Below are 17,047 nucleotides of genomic sequence, written 5' to 3' on the forward strand. Positions count from 1 at the left end.
CAGTAATACATTTCTATGGCATTTCTAAACATACATTGATTAATATGTGGGTGCTGACTAACAGTGAATATGATGCACCCCTACAAATTCTCATGGCGCTCTATCAGTTCCCCCCTTTGATGACAAAAGTCATCACACCATCACAATCTTATTCCCTTGGAGAAAGAACTGACCTAACCAGTGCTCGTTGCCATTCTACTCTGTCGGAACCTCTCCATTTCCTTAAGATTATGATATTGACTGTCCTGCAGTCTCGCCTCTCATTCGCTCTGAGAGCTCTTTCAACTCTATTTCCTCTGTACCACTTACAAGCTCTGATGAGACCCCACAAGCAAACCACAACAATAATAAGGGGCTTCAACACAAAACCAAGGAACCCTTTTCCCAAGCTCGCAAACCAACTTCCCACACAACCAAATCCTTTACCAATCTTCTCCCACACACCCTCTTCAGTCAAATCTGCAATCTCCTGGTGAATCGTGGTAATGTTGTCTATATATTTCTCCAGATCCTTGCTGTTATCTGGAATATACGTACAACATTTCTGAACTTTCAACAATTTACAGACTCAGCCCTCTTTTGCCAATAATACGTCTAAATAAAGACGATTTTGCAAAACCATAGTTCTTATCGACAACATCTCTCCATCCACCAACAACAAAGACCTTGCAGTATTCATCGACAACTCATCAACCACAGTCGCCAACTTTCGTATCTTCACATCATTCAAAACCACACCCAAACTCTGTATCATTGCTCCAAAGATATCACCAATCACTGCTCCTGCACTTGCAGCTCTCCGTACTTTAAAATGATATCCTGTCTCTAACAAATTCAAATCCTCCGCATGATAAATCTTCGGGAAAATAATAGCCAAGTAACATGTACCATACCAATTCGCAGGCAACCTTACATAGGCGTTCCTTCCGCACACAAAATACACAGTTGGAATCACTTGCACCGGACCTTGCAAGAAGTTCTTAGCAGAGTCCTCCATAGTAAAGGTATGGTCACACATACTCTGTCCTATCGAAACCTTTTCATAATAGGTCTGAGGACGTCTCACACACAACTTCCCCTTCTGCGTCTGATCTAGCGCTATGGGTCCATAACTCCCCTTAGATCTGTGTAGTCTCTCCTCATCAGTCCAATCTACTGGACTCTCTCCTGTATTTCGTTTCTGGGTTAGTTTTCTATATCTATTCTCTATCTGACCAATAAACTTCTTTTCAGTTTCCGACAATAAATACGTTAAATTATGTCGGTGAGCATAAGCCGTATCCAGACTCAAAGTCGGTATGAAATACTTCCGAAGTCTGTCCTCTGACTTATAATAGTCGTACTTATTCAAATTCTTATAGGCCGGTACTTCAGGAAGTACTGCATCGTAATTGGAAAAGAAATACTCAAACTGTCTCCTCTCATAAAAGATGCTAAGCAATAAGCTGCAAGAAATCCCATAGGTTAAAGGAAGATGATGGTATCTAATGCCCTCATGTACAGAAGAAGGTAGCTGCATGCACAAATAACAATCCTTCGCATCCATTGCATCAACATACTCATACAACAGCTTTGCATAAGCATTAAGCTTAAAATCACTTCTAGACAGATCTATGTGAAATCTACGACTCTCTTCAAGTATCAAAGCTCTTTGAGCTCCTATAGGAACCCCTTTTTGGCTAGAGGTGGTAGGTGTAGGTGTCCCCCGTACCTCCCCCTCCTGCTCATGAGAAACTATATATGAGGCTACAACTATCGCAACTATAGCAGCTATCACTACCCCTAAAAGTGTACCTATCACTAATTTAGCCCTACGGTGAGAATTTCCAGCATCTGCCATTCTTGTAAAGTTCGGTTCAACAGCAACAGGTAAAAGTCTCTTTCTCATCCGGGTATTGCTCGTCAAGCCAGTTCACACAACGCTTCAGAGCTGGAAATCCCCTAGCAATTTTCAGTTCCTTATTTACAAAGTCCACAAAAAGACTTCCCTAGCCCTTGTTCGCAGTCTCTAGCAGAAAGTCACTAAAATGATTCTTCTTCCACTCGGGCCTAGGTTATCTTCTCCCAGACTTATGTACAACAAAAGTGTTCACTTTCAGGCCCGAACAATATTCGCTCCCAAAAGCTCTAAGACTCCTTGCACAATTTCAAGACGAAGGATCACCAACTCCTGATGTGGTGGTATAACAGAAAAGTTCGGAAAAACCAGTGTCTCCAAAATCAATTCACGAACTTTACTCAGAAGCGGTGGATTCGGAATATTGAGGGTCAATATTCCTTCGATTTCCAATCCTTGAACTCTCAGTAGCACTTCTATCTTCAAGTTCGGAGAATTGCTGACCAGTGTCAAGGATCTCAGCCTCCCCGTGCTCGGTATGCCTGGCATCAGTCACAGCGTATGTCCACTCTGGTGAGGCGTACCTTTGACACGGCACTCTTGCTCTCCTTGACCTTCTCAGGTTGATTCGAGCTTGCTCTTCGTCACTCTGCTCAGATTCAGACGTTTCAGAAACTGGGGCAAGATCTCTTCCAGGTGCCAATTGCAAGTTTACCCGTCTCTGATTCACGGGCTAAACTTTCTGCTTCCGTGGCACTTCTGCTCTCCCTTCGATTACCCTGTGCACTACTTCCTTCTTCAGCAGAATTTGACGCTACTCCACCCACAGCAACACTTTCTTCGTCTGAGTCAAATTCGGGGCTTCGACTTGCACATCCCCTTTCAGCTTGATCTAGTGCACAACCAACTGCATCAGCAACCCTCACAGCTTGGCTTGCCCTCTCAGATGGCTCTGCCACCTCAGCTGGATTTTCGTTCACAAGAGGGGCTGTATCTTCCAAGGGTGCAGGAACTCTGCGGGTATGGGAGGCATGCACCCAGTTCGGCAATCCTCCACACTTCACTGCCGTGTTCGTAACCAGTATTACCTGGTACGGATCACGCCAACGAGCATCCAGGCAACTCTTCCTTACGTGTTTATGCACAAGTACCCAATCCTCTGGGCACAAGTCGTGGCACAGGTCACTTGCGGCTGGAACAGCTGCTGCTTGCACCTGCTGAGACACAGAACGGACTATCTCAGCCAGACCCTTACAGTAGTCGAGAACCAAGTCATCAGTGATGTTAATCAAAGCAGTGGCAGGTATCGCTGGCAAACACATCGCTCTCCCCATGAGTATCTCATGGGGCGATAACCCAGTCCTTCTATCGGAAACACTACAAAGGTTTATGAGAACTAAGGGCAGTGCATCAGCAGAGATGTCGAAGAACACACCTTTGCCATCCGTGCTTTCAAAGTCCCATTAACTTGTTCCACAATCCCAGAAGCCTCTGGTCGACAACTGCAATGCAACCTCTGATCCACATTTAAAGAAGCACAGAGCAATTTCATGATCTCACTATGGAAGTGTGTCCCTCTATCTGACTTTAAAGAGGTCGGAAAACCGAACCTCGGGATAAGCTCTCTCAGTAAAAGTTTACCTACAGTGAGTGTGTCACATCTACGTGTTGGGTAAGCCTCCACCCATCTTGAAAAAACACATACCACAACTAAAATGTACCTCAACCCATTGCACTTTGGCATCTCAATGAAATCCAACTGCATCCTATTAAAAGGCCCACCTGACCTCCCAATGTGGCTCATAGTCACAACAGTTCTCTTTCCTGCATTCATTTGCTGACATGTAACACACCTCTGACACACAGCTTCAGCTACTGCACGAAACTTCGGATTGTACCACGTCTGTCGAAACACTCGCATCATCGCATCTCTACCAAGATGTACAGCACCATGTATCAATCTTGCCATCGGGCTCAACAGACATTCTGGCAACACAGCTCGTCCATCGTACGAAATCCATACATCCACATCTCCCTTCTCACATCCAGCTCGTATCTAACTATCTCGTTCTTGATCAGAAACTTCATCCTGCAACCGTTTTAGTTCCTCCCATGTATCAGCCATGGCCAACATCACGCTGAAATCGATTCTTTCTTGGCATTCTTCTACATGCCCTTCAGTAAATATGCATCCCTGTTCTGCACAAAACCGGGCAACTTCATCCACGTAGCTGTTACCCAGCGACACAAAATCATTCCCCTTGCTGTGCGCAGAACATTTGACAACTGCGATTTCCTCTGGACATTGCAATGCTTCCAACAATTGTCTCACATATTCCCCATTTCTGATGGGTGAACCAGAAGATGTCATGAACCCCCTCTGTGACCATAACTGTCCAAAGTCATGTACGACACCAAACCCGTACTGACTATCGGTATAAATGGTTACCCGAATCTGGTCAGCAGCCAAACAGGCACGGGTCAACGCAATGAGCTCAGCCACCTGTGCGGAGTATATTCCTTCTAAACAAGCGGCTTCAACCACTCCTGTGATGGTACATACAGCAAACGCTGCTCTTAGTCGACCAGCACTGTCTCTTAAACATGAACCGTCCACAAAGTAGATTTCATCGGAGTCTGGGAGCGGCTCATCAACAATGTCTGGTCTCGGTTTGGTGCACAATTCAGTCACATCGAGACAATCATGGTCCTCACAATCTTCCTCATCTACATTTGGAATAGGCAACAATGGGGCAGGATTTAAAACAGAACACCTCTTCAAAGTCACATTCTCTGCAGCAAGTATAACTTGCTCATAACGCGTCAATCGGTTGTTTGTGAGGTGCTGTGTTTTAGTCCTTGCCATCAACAATTCAATAGAATGCGGTACATAAACTGTAAGCGGATGACCCATTACAATACTCTCACATCTTTCGATACTGACACCTGTTGCAGCAACGGATTTGAGACATCCGGGCAACTCAGAAGCTACTGGATCCAAAGTAGCTGAGAAGTAGGCAACTGGTCTACGGACACCTCCATGACTCAAGACTGCCAATGCGCAACCTTCCCTTTCGCAACAAAATAGGGCGAATGCCTTGTTGTAATCAGGCATTCCCAAAGCTGGAGCGCAACACAAAGCTTCTCTTAGCCTCAAAAATGATCTCAAACAGTCTTTGTCCCATGGTACCGGATCACTCACATCCTTACGCGTCAGCCGCTGTAAAGGCTTCGCTTCAAAGGAAAAGTTTGGGCTCCATTGGTGACAGTATCCAACCATCCCCAAGAACATTCTAACCTCTCTCTGAGTGGTAGGCACAGGCATATTCATAATAGCCTCAATGCAATCTGGTGACACCTTTCTCTTGCCTTTCTCAATTCTGTGACCCAAATACTGCACTTCACTCTAACAGTACTGCAATTTGTTCGGAGACACTTTGTGTCCATTCTCTGCTAGATAATTCAGTAGGGCAATGGTATCGATCCTGCAAGCGTCTTCAGTCTCTGATGCAACGAGCAGGTCGTCGATGTACTGCACCAAAACAGAGTTCTGCGGCAACACAAGACCTTCAAGATTCTATTTCAAGATCTGATTGAAGATATACGGGCTTTCCGTATACCCCTGTGGGATACGACACCAGGTTAACACACGATTCTCCAGCCGAAAAGCAAAAAGAAATTGGCTCTCCTCATGCAGAGGAATCGAGAAGAAGGCTTGACACAAGTCAATCACTGTGAACCATTCAGCTTCACATGGGATCTGAAACAAGATCACAGACGGATTCGGTACCACTGGACAACATGGAACAACTATCTCATTTTTCGCAGGTCTTGTACGATCCTGAACTTCCCACTTGGTTTCTGTAGTCCCATGATGGGTGAATTGCATGGGCTACCCATGATCTCATTTAAAATTCCCTGCTTGATCATAGACTCAATTACAGGCTTAATCCCTGCAATCGTTTCAGGTGACAGATCATACTGGGGCGTCCTAGGGAACTCTACATTAGGCTTAATCTGGATTTTCACTGGGTCTACACCTTTGACCAATCCGATCTCTTCTCCACTAAGATCCCAAACATCAATTGACACGGAATCCCTCAGATCGAGTGGAAGTTCTTCCACTGTCAATGCTGGATACATTTCTATGCACACACGCTGATTCACAACCTTAAAGGTCGCATCATCATCCCTCGTCTGTACTTCTACTCCCTTCGGGGTACAATAAATGGTACAGTTCAGCTTGCACAACAGATCTCTACCTAACAGACAAACTGGACTGGAATCGCACACCACAAACTGGTGTCGATCTCTGAAATTCCCTATCCTCACCGGAATTGGCTCTGTCAATGGGCTAGTCAGTTTCTTATTCGCTACCCCAACAACTTGGATTGATTGTCCCGAAAGGGGTAAGTCAGGGACTACTGCAGATCGTACAGTAGACCGAGTAGCGCCAGTGTCAACCAGAAAGGTTGTAGGGTGACCATCAATGTCTGCTTCCACAAATGGTCCCCTCTGATCTACCTCTAAGACTGCTCCAAGTGTGCAGTCCTCTTCCCCTCTCGAGCATAGTCGTGCCAACAGGTCTGGACCGTATTCCTCACTCCCTTCAAACATAGGCATCTGTAGGTAAGTTTGGACTCCCTGTTGCATATTTTGTATTCTGGGTGGTTGAGGAACCTGCACCGGTACCTTTAAAGCATCCGGTAACCGCACACCTCTCCCGACCTCTGTGCTGGCTAGATCTTCCTTTCTACTCTCACTTCCGACTGGGTCGGTACTCCACTAGTCCCTTCTGACTGAACCGATTTCCCCTCGCAAAGATCAGGATTGTATGGAGGTGGTCTCTCAGATAACAACCTCTCTAGCAGGCTATCATCTGTGTCACTGTCATCATTGTCATCCACACTCTTTGTCTTCGAGCCATCAGTCTTTGCCAATAAGGGGTACAACCTGTCTCCTTCTATTGTTTGTAATCTCCATCTTTTCTCTTCTGCATCCCATCTCGCATTCTGAAATGCCTTGATTGACTTTTTCACCCTCTCCTGACTTCGATCTCTTTTCCTGTCATGTGCTGCTCTAATCCATGCATGCAATGCTTCAAACTGAGTTGGTCTTGGCAAAGGTCGTAAAGCCGCCATCACAGATTTCAACTGATACAACACTTCCAATCTAAATAAGCTATATCGCGGAAAAGCTAATTCTCCTTCCCCCTGAGTCATCTTATGCCAATTTTCAAGCCAAATTATAGTATGCAACCCCACATTTCTTGCCATATAATGTGCCGGAGTATCCTCGGGAGGGGCCTCTTCTCCCCCACGAGTAACCACATGTTTGTCACCTCTGCACAATTCTCGGTAAACTTTAAAACACTTCATGATAAACTAATTTCGGCTGCACACAATGTTTTCGTCTACTTCCTGATGTCAAACCCACCAATAACAGCTCGACTCACACCAATCGACCTATCGCAGCGCGACACCTTCTGACGTCACTTTTCCTCCGCTCGCAGCAGTTCCCCTCCTTCACAACTCACGTCTCACCCTTGCATTCGTCCCAATTATACGCTGAAATAACCGTTTGTCCCAAACAAGTTACTTCTCTGACTGTCCGTCCACAGTCTCTCGAAATTGTTGACCTCGGTTGGCAACTGTCTGCCCACGTCCGTCCAGACAATCACCTCTGATAGGTTACAAATACTCAAATTCCACATACAAAAACCCCCGACCAGCGTCGGTTTCTCTCGCACTCACACATTCGCACCCCCTATCTCGGTCCAGGTGATCGATGACGTCTCACGATTACCTTTCGGTGGTCAACAAAATCTACCTCGGGTGTCTTCTACACCACAATCGCTTAAGCTACTCGTCGAGCCTAAGACTTTCCCGGGCTGCGCGCGCTCACAGCCTGATCTCCCAATCACTCAACACTCACTCCAACATCGCAAGACATCACACAACAAATCAATACCGCAATCTACAAACATCTCACCCTATTCATACTCACTCCTCCACGAACTGCTGCTTTCCGCCGCACCGCTACTCTCCGTCAATCTCCATCAGCCACCATCGTCCGCTGCTCGCCATGCGATGAATCACCATCACTTGACTTCTGTGGGCCTCAACAATCTCTTATCCTAATTTAGATCTCCCCTCGCTATCAGAGATAACCATCCTACTCTGCTACCAACTGATAGGACCGGAGTCTTGCCTACCTAGTTATCTCCAAGAATCCTCACAGGTTTCCAGGATCTTTTTATCTGCTAAATAGCGTAGAGGGGAGGAAATACAATTATCAAAATATATTTACCAAAGTTATACTCCATTTGGAAAGGACCACTGACTCCGAATCTAAAATGTATAAGATTTTATTACAACCAAAATAGCTGAACATACAAATACCTCAGTACAAAGTGTAGAAGATAAATGGGCACTAACACAAATGCAAGCCTACGCAGGATTCTCATCCGACTCAAAACAAAGAGAATCACTGATTCCAAAATCATCAAGAAAGCGATAGTTTAACTAATATCCAAATTAGGAATCATTAGTCAAAAGGAAGAAACATTAATCTGTCACTACACTAACTCTAGAGTGACATCCCTACTTAGCATTCCCAACCCAGGCAAGAGAATCAAGAAAAAAATGGTGTCAGAAGTGAAGACTTCCTAAGAAGTACATTCACTTAGTCAGAGCTCGATCTAAGATGCTCCTTCTAGCTTCCCATCTAAACCTCATCCGCTCAACCCACGTGGCACTGTCCCTGGTACAAAACCCCCAAAAATGGGCAGAGGTTGACTTAATAACTCTGACCAAGGCGCTATCGCCAATGAACCAGTCCTTGGTTCTGGAATGTAGTCTGGACCGAGAATACGCGGATCTAACACGGAGCTTGGCTCAGGCTATCGACCAGATAGCACCAGTAAGATCACAGCTAATAAAGGGACCTGGTAAGGGGGCTCCTTGGTTTACGCCATCATTAAGGGAGCACAAAAGATAGCTCAGAGCCTTGGAAAGAGGCTGGAGGAAAACTAAGCAGGATACAGCTAGGAATCTTTATAAAGCCTCCCTTCACTTATATAAAAAGCTCATTGCTCTAGCTAAAGCGGAACATTATGAGTCCCGCTTGAGTAAGGCAGCTAACGTCCAGAAAGAGACGTTTAAAATTCTGTCAGAGCTGAGTAAAAAACCTGAAAACTCCAAGTCCCTTATAAATTGTAATTCTTTTCAGGGGTACTTTTTAGAAAAAGTGAAGACCATTATCATGGAAATAAAGAGTGGTATGGTAAATGGGACTTCCATAACCTTGGCCCCCTATAACTCAGCTGACTGCACTATCACAGTGTTTCCAGAGCTGAATGCGTTGAGTCTGGAGCAACTGATGGGTAAAATTAAATCTGGCTCTCCAGCAGATCCGTGTCCACCCAGTGTCTTTCGTGTAGCTCGTCCCTTATTGGAGGAATGTATTATCTCCCTCCTTAATAGATCCTTGGAAATAGGGTACCTACCGATGGAATTCAAGGAGGCACGAGTAAGGCCTCTACTGAAGAAACCTGGTGCGGATCCTGCAGTGTTAAAGAATTACAGGCCTATTTCCCAGCTGCCTTTCCTCTCAAAAATACTGGAACAGCATGTATTAAAGTCCCTGTCCCTGTATCTGGAGTCTCACCATCTACTCCATGAGCGACAGGCAGGGTTCCAAGCTCATCACAGCACCGAGTTGGTGATGCTCTCGGTGCTGGATGAATTAAGAGGCATGGCTGACTGTAAGGAACCGAGCGCCCTGATTTTGTTAGATCTATCAGCGGCGTTCGATACGGTCAGTCATGCCTTACTCTTGGATCGACTGAATGACTTTGGGATCAAAGGCCTGGCCTTTAAATGGTTGCAATCCTTCCTTTTGGGAAGGACACAAAGGATACAACTGGGGGATGAAACATCTGAGGTGGGGACTTTGGAATGTGGGGTGCCACAGGGCTCTGCCTTATCCCCACTTCTATTCAATCTCTACCTACAACCTCTGATTGCATCATTGGCCAGCAGGGGCTGTAGAGTCTTTAATTATGCGGACGACACGCAGCTGTTGCTGAGTGTCGACAATACAAGGACCGCACAACTCAAAGCCCAGAACATCTTGAGGTACACTGTACAATGGATGACCGAAAATCTGTTGAAGATCAATCCAGATAAGACTGAGGTATTGGTGATTCCATCCACCGCCTCACCTTGGAGTGACCTCTATTGGCCGGCGGAGTTAGGCCTTGCTCCAAAACCAAGTCTGACTGTAAAGAGCTTGGGGATCAAGCTGGATTGTGACCTGTCAATGGCCAGTCAAATTTCTTCCGTGGTGGGAAGCTGTACAAATATCATCCGACAGCTGCGGAAGTTAGACCCTGTCCTCTCTCAATCGATGATGCGCTCAATCGTAGCAGCAACTGTCATTTCAAGGATAGATTACGGAAACGCCCTCTATCTCGGCCTACCTAAAACTCTGACTAACAGATTACAGGTCGTGATGAATGATGCTGCACGACTTATTTTTAGACTCCCAAGGAGAACTAAGGCCTCCCCCCTGCTACATAGCCTGCATTGGCTCCCCATTAAAGAGCGAGTGGAATTTAAGAACTTATTCACGGCTCATAAGGCAATTTACGGTCAGGCACCTGCCTACATTACAGATCGTTTGGAGGTGTACAGCCCAATGAGAACACTTAGATCTTCAGATTCTCAGCTATTGGTCTGTCCCCGTTACAAACTTGTAACTAAGGGAGGAAGAGCCTTCTCTGTGTTAGTTCCTCAACTATGGAACACGCTGCCTGAGGTGCTGCGGAGGGAGGGGAACCTCCTGCGGTTTAGAAAGATGTTAAAAACATTGCTGTTTATTAGAATTCTGAGTGTAATCTAGACCAGGGAGTGTCTTTTACTCTGTGTTCCTTTGCCAAGTTTATTGTTGTTACCATCGATTTCCGAGCGCCTAGAGACCTGCAGGTGATTGGGCGCGATATAAATCCAATATAACAATAACAACAACAAAATCGCAGAACACGCCCTTCGACACACCTCTTCAGCCAGGTCTTCCTCCAGTACTTTTCCTGCAGTCCACAATTGGCATCCAACGACGGTTAACTTGACCTTGGGTCCTAGGCACCTTTCACGCTAGAAGTATCATTTTCACATTCCAATGCACTCCCCTGTTGGCTTCTCACAGCATCCTAACTACTAAAACAAAGACCTATTCTCGCTAACAAGCTAAATATCCTTGCACCTGCAACAGAAACATGGGAACGAGAGAAGAAACATTTCAAGTCTTAAGATTTGACATTTCTCTGCAACCCAAGCCTTTACCAAGGGAATCATTTTCGGCCTACAACGTTAGCTAACATAAGAAATAAACAGGCCTTCTCTTCTAACGTATATACGATCGGGCCTGTACAAAATTAAACACACTACTAAATCACACCCTAAGTATTAATTCATTATTCTCAATTAAGTAAATAAGCAGCCTACGCGTTTAATACTAACGTAGCACACGTTTAACCTAATACATTGCATTATACGAAAACTAATCATTGTGCTCTTACTAAATACATTCATGATAGCTTGCAACATTGGTCTTCACAAAAGCGTTATTACTTCTCTAATCACTTCTATCTTAAACGATGACAGTAATACATTTCTATGGCATTTCTAAACATATATTGATTAATATGTGGATGCTGACTAACAGTGAATATGATGCACCCCTACAAATTTCAGAGTTTCATGGCGCTCTATCAGCTGTCATGACCAGTCCACCAGACCACTCTCCTGAGAGAGCACAATCCCATGCTAGACCTTAGAAGGCTTTGGAAGACCTTAGAAGCCCTGGTGTCTTAGCACCAGCAGGTGGACCCTAGCATGGCAAGTGTGGGTTAACCTTGAAGGCATGTCCACCACAATCCATACTTAAGTTCACCTCCAGTCTTGGGGGCAAGCCTATGAAGCAGCATACCCTACAACAATAGTGACTCTGTCACTGAGGTCACAGGACCCTTGAGAAGAGCCAGCTCTAAGGCGGTGCAACCGGTGTGACCGCACCGGGTGCTGACTTTGGGTGGAGGCGTTATGTTTGCAAGTATATTATGGTTTTAAAAGCGCTTGCTGCCTCCTTCCTGGCCTCCAGCAATTTTCGGCAACAATAAAAATGTCATGATGACTCTGGTGATTAATGTTCTTCCTAGAGAGAGATCGTAATTTTGTCTAGTGGAAGTTTTGACTCATGGAAAGGTAGCTCAGAGGGTTAGTGTGCCTGCTGCAAAGAACATGTACCATGCAGATCACAAAGTGCACATAATGTAAATAGGTTAGTGGGCTACTGCTTTTGTCAGAGAGAGCCTTTTGTTACTTGCAGTTTATACGTTAAAATCCTAACATAGAACAGTGAGCTATTAACTGTCATCTAAGAGCTGCATACAAACTATAAGGTATAAATTAGAGCGTTATGTTTTTTTCCCCATTCTTTGATTATCCTAATGTTGCAAAAAGTGTTCTTTTGGACAGAAGTCAATTCTGATTATTAAAGAGAACCCCCAACCATAGTATTTCATTTTAAATTCTCCAATCACTATTAAACTATACGGCCTACTAGTATGGTTGTCATGTGACTCCTACACCTTGTAGTCCTTAGTCTTATGTAACATTTTCTATACAGTGATTTAAACACATATTGATTGTCTCTGTGTAATGTGTGTGATGTAAAGTGCTCTGACAACCTACAATGGCATGAGTGGTGCTGTAAATCAAATTAAATGCATCTGATAGAGAGTGTCGGTATGGAGACTTGAGGGGCACTGTTAAAGGGTGGTTGTGAGGGAATCCATGGCAGAGGTGGTCATTGGGGGGCACTAACAAACATTAATGCACAGGGCACCATCAGTGCTACAGACAGCCCTGCCCTTGAGTCCAGTCTGCCTTACCCATAGGTACCTCCATTGGCCTTGTTTCAGCAGTAGTACCTACAACTCACCAGGGATTGGCAATGCAGGATTTGCACGCACACCAAACTAAGTTTACAAACTTCACGTTCTCTCTGCTTCATTCACAAGCACTTTTAACATGTGCTGCCTGCTGTGGGGCCACTGGAATTAATTATGCAGCAAAGGAGGACAAAATGATGCCGCAGAGTTGATTAAATTATGCATTAAAAAAGGCTGCAGCGTAATGCAGTATGTTTTCTGATATTTTATTATTTTTGACATTTGTACACATGCTAACAGTCTCTGGAAAGATTTTGCCTCGTTAGTACCATCCACTCTGCAGCAACACAAGTCACATTTTTTATTAACTTATGATACGTTTGAGCTTTAAACAATTTATTAGTTTAAATGGTTAGATCATGCAGCAGATCTTACATTATGAGGCAAATATGGCAGAGCCATGATTATATAGAAAACATTTGCAAACTAGGATATTTTGCCATTCATGTTTGAACTGTTGTTGTGGAAAAGGGGAGAAGTGCTGATGACAGAAACTCCATGGCTCGGTGACAAATGGCTTGGGCTTCCACATTTTATCGTATTTGTGACATTCTGTAATTAGAAGCAAATCCCACTTTGTGAATGTATTTTAATGTCAATAACTCATTATAACCTTAAATAATCATGTGTATCCATTGGTTGATTAAACTGGGCAGTGAAATCCCAAACAAATACTAAAAATTGGGATGTTTGCGCATTCTTGCCACACCTCTGGCTCTGCCCACTGATCCAATCCTTCGGTTATTCCCACCCTCTGATTCTCCGCCCACAGTTCCCCTACTTTTTTTCCCCCACTTGGTAACCTGGTGCTCTTTAAGGTCATCATCTACTATTTACTGTGCTTTGAAAGTTTATACAATTGAATATGTAATGAAAAATGTGCTGTAAAATTCACCATTTTGGTCTGTTGTTTTCCCCCAAAAAATCCCCCCCAAACCCTCCTATCAGCGGTCGGGCTCGCTCGCTACGCTCGCTCGCTACGTGCCGGACGGGGGCTGGTCTGGCAACATTTGCCAGGGCTGCTTTCAGTTCCCAGTCCGGCCCTGGTTAAGATATAAAGAAACAGGAACGGAGCAGGGCTCCAGCATGGCTGAAGGACGCCGTAATTTCGCCCCCAGGCCATATCTCACGCTAGCCGTGACTTTGTTATGTAGCTGCCTCAGGAAATCAACTATGTACTGTTCCACACCCGTGTCTGACAAAATGCCTCACAATTTCACTCGGTTGACAGAGTCAAATGCAGAGCTTAAGTCCATAAACGACAGGTAAAGTCTGCCCTTCTTAGCCAGAGAGTACTTGCCAATTAAAAGATACAGACTTAAGGCCTGCTCCACTGTTCCCAAGCCAATCCTAAAGCTCAATCAATCAATCAGTGACACTTATAAAGCGCGCTACATACCCGTAGGGTCTCAAGGCGCTGGGGGGGGGGTGCCGCTACTGCTCGAACAGCCAGGTCTTCAGCTTCTTTCTGAAGGAGAGGTGGTCTTGGGTCAGGCGCAGGTCGGACGGGAGGGAGTTCCAGGTCTTGGCGGCCAGGTAGGAGAAGGACCTTCCTCCTGTAGTCGCTCTTCGGATGCGGGGGACGGCGGCGAGGGCGTGGTTGGCTGATCGGAGGTGGCGTCTGGGAGCGTAGAAGTTGACTCGGCTGTTGAGGTAGCTCGGGCCTTGGTCGTGCAGGGCTTTGTGTGCGTGGGTGAGGAGGCGGAAGGTGATTCTCTTGTTGACGGGGAGCCAGTGAAGGTCTCTCAGGTGTCCGGAGATGTGGCTGGATCGTGGGATGTCGAGGATGAGTCTGGCTGAGGCGTTTTGGATCCGCTGGAAAGCTAATCTGCAGGTCAGATAGCACATCATGTTCCTCGGCCCATGTCTGCTGTCTTGCTAGCAGAATTCACCTCATGACTTTAGTAGTGCAATTAATCAAAGATATTGGACGGTTGCCATGTGAGTCGCTCTTGGAGCACTTTTTAAATTCAATCAATTTTATTGAAGTTTGCAAACAGGAGCAAGACAATGGCAAAATAAATCAATACAAAGTTAGATGGGACTGATGGTGGCATGGGCCCAAGTTGTTGGTGGGCCTGTGGCTAGAAACACATTAAAAACTTTTGTCAGGAGAGGGACCCACAACTCAGTATTAGCCTTGAACCTGTCTACGGGGATCCCATCAGGACCTGGCTCCTTCCCACCTGGCAGCTATTTAGTTCCACCAAAACTTCTTAAGCCCAATCTTTGGACCAGCCGGGGGTGCCAACCCAGACAAATTCCATGAGTGGGACCTTGTTTGGCTGCCTGCTGCCACCTTACGTGTGGTTTGGGCCCCGTTATTGGGGTATGCATACAATCCTGCGAAATGAGCAACCCAGGTGTCAGGGGGAATTACCACATCAATCCCTGTGGCGTTGGTGCTACAGAAATAGTTGCGATTTACTGTCACACAAAAAGCCGTAGTATCCTGTGACTCGCTAGCCTGGAGCAGGGAAGAGAATGCTTTCTCTCTAATAGTAGCTTCCTTACTCTCAGAACATGCTTGTAGCGGGTCCTTCTTTTCCTGCACTTTCTCATGATCTCCCGGGTCGTTAGAGAATGAGTTAACTTCCCTGAGTGGGCGTAAGGCACACATTTTTTCCCAAATACAGAAGTTTCTGGAATGGGTCACAAGTCAAAGAGTTTCAATGCTACATCAAGCAGGTAGATATATCATGAGAATGAGGGCAAGCCACCTTCAACAACATCAGCATATCATCATCATTTCTGCAGAAGCGTCAACATTTTCAAAATACTCATCAAGGGATGCTTCAAATCTTGGAGCGGAGATGGGGGCCTCCAGTTAAGAGGGCTTTGCATGAGCAAGACAACTTGGCCACAAAAGGTGACAGCAATCAAGCATTATAAATTGAAATTTCACAATTATTTCATACGGGATATGACTGACGTTAATGATTGGATGTGGCCAAGACGTCTACCTTTGCACTTAGAAATATTTTTGGAAAAAAGAAAAATGCAGGCTCTGCCAACCTGGAGGCTGTATCTGTCTGGATCTAGGGATGGTCGAAACCAGAAAGGGAAGCACTGAGAGAATGCTGGTTGTTGAGGGGGAAATTCTCTGAGTGTGACAAAGAAACCAAGTTACGTCAACTGGTTGGATCAGATGTAGTATTTGTCCCAGGAGATGATTGCCACATTTAAACGAAGTGACATTCTGGAACATCTAAAATGTTACAATTACAGACACAAACGTTGTACGCAGCAAGGGCATCCCGGGGGTCATCTTGGCTTAGGAACGAGACTTTGGTGACCTGATTTGCAAAGAAAAAGGCGCTGCTATTGGTATGGGGCAGTGTAACTAGCTGACTATGTTGCACCTTGGCCAGACAGATGTAGCCGTGTCTTCTCCTTCTTCGGAACTCCTGAATTGCTCAGGCTTTGTCTGGCAAATTTAAGTCTCTGAAAGAACGTTCAAAACTGGTTTATTCTGCAGTGGTTTCAGTAGTAACTGTTCTCCTGACATAAGTTGTAGGAGCCTGTGAGAAGTTGGCCTGATATATGATGTCACTAATTCTAGTGTACACCTTGTATCAGTCCAAACAACCCTTATGGTGATTGGTAGTAAAGTCAACCTTATAGACCAGCTAAACTAGTGGTAGCATGGACAAGAGCAGTCTTAGGCTAAACTCTGAATGGCATGTGAAGCCAGCTGTGATACCATATATAATCCCTTGACTACCAAATGAAAGGACACCACAACAGATATATATAAAAATAGAATGTATTTATTCTAGGCAAACCCTCAGCACTCTTTATGAGATTCGAGGTAAGTACAACACAGTCTTATTTAAGCATACATGAAGTCACACAGGTAAGTAATACAGTTAGGCCCTAGGGGCCACGCAAACCATATACTAAGTAAGTGGTATAAGGATCACTGTCACGAACACAGGATAGGCCTAGGCCTAGGGAATCGCTGGGGCTACACTATACTACCAACAGTTAGGAAGTGGGAGGCCCACGGGATTCAGGTGCAGAGTGGAAACACTCACGCGTAATGCGTAAAAGTCGATAGAATCACTAGCAGTTAGAAATAAGCAGTTTTAGGACACTTCTGGTATAGCTAGAAAGTCGAGACTCGGAAACTAGACCCTAGGATAGTCAATACCCTTGTGAGCACCGAAGTACCCAAGTTACCTAGCCCACGGGCT

Source organism: Triturus cristatus, chromosome 2_2 (genome assembly GCF_964204655.1).
Source record: "Triturus cristatus chromosome 2_2, aTriCri1.1, whole genome shotgun sequence".
NCBI lineage: Eukaryota > Metazoa > Chordata > Amphibia > Caudata > Salamandridae > Triturus > Triturus cristatus.